The sequence below is a fragment of the Fringilla coelebs genome (assembly GCF_963513975.1).
Source record: "Fringilla coelebs genome assembly, chromosome: 4".
NCBI lineage: Eukaryota > Metazoa > Chordata > Aves > Passeriformes > Fringillidae > Fringilla > Fringilla coelebs.
Window position 1 is genome coordinate 42,642,312 of NC_140032.1, and position 5,522 is coordinate 42,647,833.

The following is a 5,522-nucleotide window of genomic DNA, read 5'->3' on the forward strand; positions in this document are numbered from 1 at the left end:
GGCTGCATGTGGGACAGTAAGGGAAGACAATAAACTCAATAAACTCAATATACACACACACACCCCACACACCCCCCCCCCGGAATCTCCACGCTACGCCCGCGGACTCGCACTTTCTCCACACCGCTTCATCCCTCATCGCGCTGCCTCCGCCTTTCCCCACGGCACGGCAAGGACCCGAACCCACCACTATCGCCAGGCAGACGAGGCCAGGGCATGACTCCCCGCTGTCCCGTCGGGAGCCGCACGCCACAGAGCGCTGCCCGGCTGCTGGCGCTGTCAGCGCCTCATGCGCCCGGCCCCGCGGGCATGCATGGGGTTTCCCTCGCTCTCAACCCGCCCGGCCAATCAGCGGGCGCGGAGGGCGGGCACGGACACAATTGACAGGCGGCGCCAGCCAATAGCAGCGGGGCAAACGTGCCCGGCACGCGAGAGCCCTTTAAAGCGGGCGACGGTTGGGCGAAGGAGGACGTGTCCGGCGCGCGCGCGCCGCAGCCGCCGCTGGAGCCGTTGGGACGGCGCGCGCCGCTCCCGCCCTCAGGGCGGGCGCGCGGCGCCGCCTCACGCCCCGGCGTTCCATTCCCGCTCCATGGCAGAGCGGTGCCGGGCCGTGAGCGCGCCCTTACCGTTTTCAGAACCTGGCTGGTATATCTTTTTTTTTTTGCGTCCTGAGGCTTTTATCTGCTCCAAAGTGGCATGTTTGGGTCTTTAAGATGTGATCTGGCGTGCACTCGTTCTTTAATGGAGTGATTAGTCTGGTTCAGGTCCGTGTTGACAAGTAATACCAAAGTGAAGGATCACTGAATCAAAAAGGTTGGAAAAGACCTCTGAAAAAGCCAAATCTAGCCTACGACCCAACACAGTCATGTCCACTAGACCGTGGCGCTAAGTGCTGCATCCCATCTTACACAGGGGTGGTGCTGATCACCTCCCCGGACATCCTATTCCATTCCAATATTTGATCACCCCTACTGTGAAGAAAACCTTCCTAATGCCCAACCTAAACCTCCCCTGGGTGCAGCTCAAGGCTACGTTCTCTCATCCTGCCTCTGGTTGTCTGGGAGAAGACGTTTCTGCTTTCAATCCCTGTTGGCTCCGTTAATGTTTCAGTCTCTTAGAAATGAACCCCATGAGCCTCACAACCACTGCAGCCACTCCGAGCCAGTTGGGTTGGAGGCCCTGCGGTCGTGGCGCTGCTCTTGAACTCCCATCACAGCTCCTTAGGGCTCACGGAGCAAGGCATACATCAAATTTGCCAGGGTTAATACCATGTGAGGAATTAGCTTGCAAGTTCTTCAAGTTGTTATCATAATGTTGTGCCCATTTCCCCTATCTAGCAAATTAAAGTCTTTCAAAACAAATATGCTTTCAGCAAAAACTTCTCTCCCTCATTTTTCCTAAGGTTTACATGCTTAACTGCATTTAGTAATAAGGCAGAGAATCCCTGAAATTTTACCTTCAGGACATGCAAATTCATCTTTATTATGAATATGTTCCAAAGTTTTTAGCAATCTCACTTTAAACCTGTACTGCCACAGAATTACCACATTGTCATATTTGACATTTAGTCATTTGAATTTGCTTATTTTTCAAAGAGAACGCATGTTGGGCTTTTATTAATAATGACATGTTACACTCATCATGTAATTTACAGATGGTATGTCTCCATTTAAAAGTTCTGAATAGCCGACATACCAAAGCTATTGCCTTCAAGATTAAATTTCACCACCTTTTCATTTCAGATGCCTGTTTGGTTTTTGTTTGGTTATTCCCCCGCTCCCCCCCCCCCCCCCCCATACATTTAAATTAGCCACAAAGCCTCTCACAGGAGTCAGTTTGGGGTATATTAAATCAAATAAAGTTAATGGGTATATTAAGTCAAATGTCAAATTTGTGGCATTTTGACTGCAGCTGTGTGTCCCTGTTACCTTAGAGACTGCTCACTCCCTGGCTGAAAACTCTGTGTGTCTCAGTTGTTATTGGTGGTAGGAAATACTGAAGGAATGCAGGCAATCTCTTTTAGATGAAAAAAACCCACCCAAACCCACAATTCCTCAGCATTTTCTTTGTATTTCATATAAGTGACACCTTAATGGATAGGTTGCCATGTAGAGCCATTTCTGGAGTACAGCAGAAGATCTCAAGGAAAACACAAATTTGCAATCATGTTTTTCACTTTATGGCATGAATAAAAGAGAATGTTAAATTCACTGAAAAGTATTACATTTTTATAATCTCTTATTAAACATCAAAGGCGAACAGAGGAGCTAAAGACCCCTGCGTTTCTGAAAGAAATTAATGATCCTTTTCTTCCTCTGTTCCCCATGTGCTGGTTGGATGTCAGAGTTGTCAGTGCACCCTTGCCCACAGGTGTGAGCTGCTTTTCTTTGATGATCTGACTGTTCACTATAATTAGGGTTTACTAAGAACAACTGTTTATAACCTGTATTTTTCTTTTCTATTGTTCTTTTAAGAACGACTGTTTCTAACCTGGATTTTGCTGTGACATAATAAAATCTGAGCTGAATGTTTGAACTCTTTTTCCTAGTAAGACATAATTTACAGGGGAATTTAATATTTTTTATTAAATTAACAACTATATCAGATAACTTCAGGTCTTCAGAAGAGATTTTACACACCTGAAAGTTTTATTCACTTGTTTTGCCTGAACTTTTATGAAAGGATGAGAAAAAAGAACTAGGCCCAAAACATGTTTTGGTATTTATCACAGCATTTATTTTTTTTATTGCTCTACTGAAGCAGTACCTTAGGACATAGCTGTTTAACTTTCAAACCTGATAAACAGAAACTTATTGTAGGATTATTGTACAAGAATTACAGCAAAATTTACCAAAAAGCATTTGGCACCAATTCTGGTTAGAAAATTACCTTAAATTGCAAATAATATACTGTTTGGCCCAAAGCTTTTACAGTTCCTTTTAACACTGATTTCGTTTCCTCACTAATGTCTAGTTGAAACACTCACGAATCTGATGGATGAGGAATGACGGCATAGTCTTGCCAAGATTATGACATAGATTCCTCTGGCTAGATTTGAAAATGTGAAAGAGGTCTTTTTCTTACACATTTTATTTTATAGCACTGCACCAGACAGTGCTTTTCCTTCTAAGTTATTTTAGGTAGCTGTAACACAGAAGTCCTTGATATTTAACTTCTGTTTTATTGGAATGCTAGCAAGTCCCACTATATATATTCCTGGAGTGGGCTATTAATGCAGTTGTAATATACTTAAATAGAAGCATTAGATTTTTTTGTCAGAGTGAATTTTACTATGGCCTGGAGCAGAAAAAGAGGGTATGTAGTATTTCAATGCACTCTGACAGATTTGATATGTAGTAGAAATACTTTAAAAGGAACCAGACATCCTTTGAAGTTTAGACAAAGGTCTCTGTAGAAAACCTAGACATAATATGATTGTAAATCTAATTACAGTAAGCTGTCTGAAAAGACTTCATTTCAGTCAATCAGTCCATTTTATTTTGGGTTTCACTTTATCAAGCACTGCAGTGCTTGTTTATTAGGATTCTCCTAACAAGGCATCCTAGTGCTTAAGGGGTCTTTTTTCTTGAAAAACACGGTTTGTTCTCATTCAGCTTTCTGCCTTAAAAAGTTGGCATGTCTTTTAATTATAAAATTACAAGACCTAATATTGCTGAAATAAGCATTTTGGGGGAACAGAATATCAATTGCAGAAAAAAAATATAATACAGAGTTCTTTTTTTGGGAAACCACTTTGAGACACATGCCACATGATTTTAACATGCAATGTTAAACGATATACAATGAAGATGAAAAAATGGATCCTGGAGCAAGTTCTGTCTTCACTTTTATGAGTACAAATGTCAACAATTGCACTGATGTAAATTGAATTAAATCAACTTTAAGCCAATATTGTTTAGTGTGGAGTGATGTAAAATGTGTGAGTGATTAACAAAGTGTGTAAAATATCTTGTCTTGTTTTTCCCTTCATTGCATCCAGAACTATTGCTTTCTGTTCCCTCTGAAAACCTGGGCCCTTCACAACAAAAGCCATGCTTTTATCACTGAGGAAAGTGGCAGTTTTCTGGCAATACAGCTCAGCCTGAGAGGGAAGGAGCAGAAGGGAACTGCTGAAAATGTAGCACCACAAAAGGTTGGTGGAAAAAGTGGTGAGTGTCAAGAAAGTAAAGTGAGGAAAGGACAGGAAGGAAGGAAGGGCCAAGGGAGACACAGAAAATCCTGTCCTTACAGCACTGTGGTCTTTTGATGTTCCACCATCACAGAATGCTTTCCAATCTGCTTTTTAAGCAGATGTTTCAAAAGCATTCTGAAACAGAGATATATCCTCTTCACCTCTGTGGAGGAGGAATTTAAGAGGATTGGCAAGAAAATGGCTACTGCCTCAACAAGCTTGAAACTAGAGTTTTCTTCACAGAAAGATGTGAGACACGAAGAACTACAAAGCAGGCTTCCTTCCTCACACCACTGGTGTCTCAGTTCTCATCGAAGGGATTGGAAAGTTCAGTCACAGTCCCTGCTCAATGTTTTATTTCTCTGCAAATATTGCCAAAAATACTTGAATTTATGGCAGTTTCTGTGAAAATCTTAGAGCATATCTCAGCACTGAAACTAAATAGGTGTTAAACTGTAAAGTCTTTGGTCATACTGGATCTGACATAGACATCAGGTGGAAGTTTATCAGGGAGTTTGAAGACTTTTATATCACATTAGTTTTTGAATATTAAATAATTCTGGAAATGAATTACATTGAGTGCAACAGTGGACAACAAGATGTCATTCTATTTTTCCTGAATTTAAATATTTAAAATACCTTTTGAGTAATTTGAAAAGTGGAATGAGTTCGGTGTTTCTTTAGATTGCTCATACTTGGCATTGAATTCCTGCTTATACTGAGAATCCTAAAAGGCATTGATGTATCCAGTTCACATCTTCTAAATTTGCAGTCCAGCTGCTGTGAGCTCCTAGCTAGCTTTTAAGCCAGGAAACTCCGGACCGTCAATACTAATTGTAGTTGAAGAACTTACAGTGCTTCTGTGTAATTTTCTTTATTAGGGATATAGTGCTCTGCTTGGAGACACAATTAAGAGAGCCTGAAGCAATGTTACCTGTCATTTTGGGTGTTTCTTTCATTTGTATACATTTTTATATATTTGTCTTTTATACATGCACAGATTACCACAATTTCTCTTTAAGGTTTCTGATGGTATTAAGTACCTCTAACAGAATCGTTTTTAAATGCTTTTCTGTATCTAGGTCTGTCCTACCAAGCCTAGTGACACAGCCAAAACTGTGGTGAAAAACTAAATTAAGAATCACTAACTACTACATCGTGGGCAATTATATACTATAGTAATAACTATAGTAATAACTGTAAAATCAGTGTTATGCAGCTTAACTGTTCCTTCCCGATTTCCGTTAGATGGTACAGCAGTGAAATAGGAATTCAAAACCAACGTTTCTAGACCTACTGCGAAGTTATATTGACTTAGTAAATATCTCAA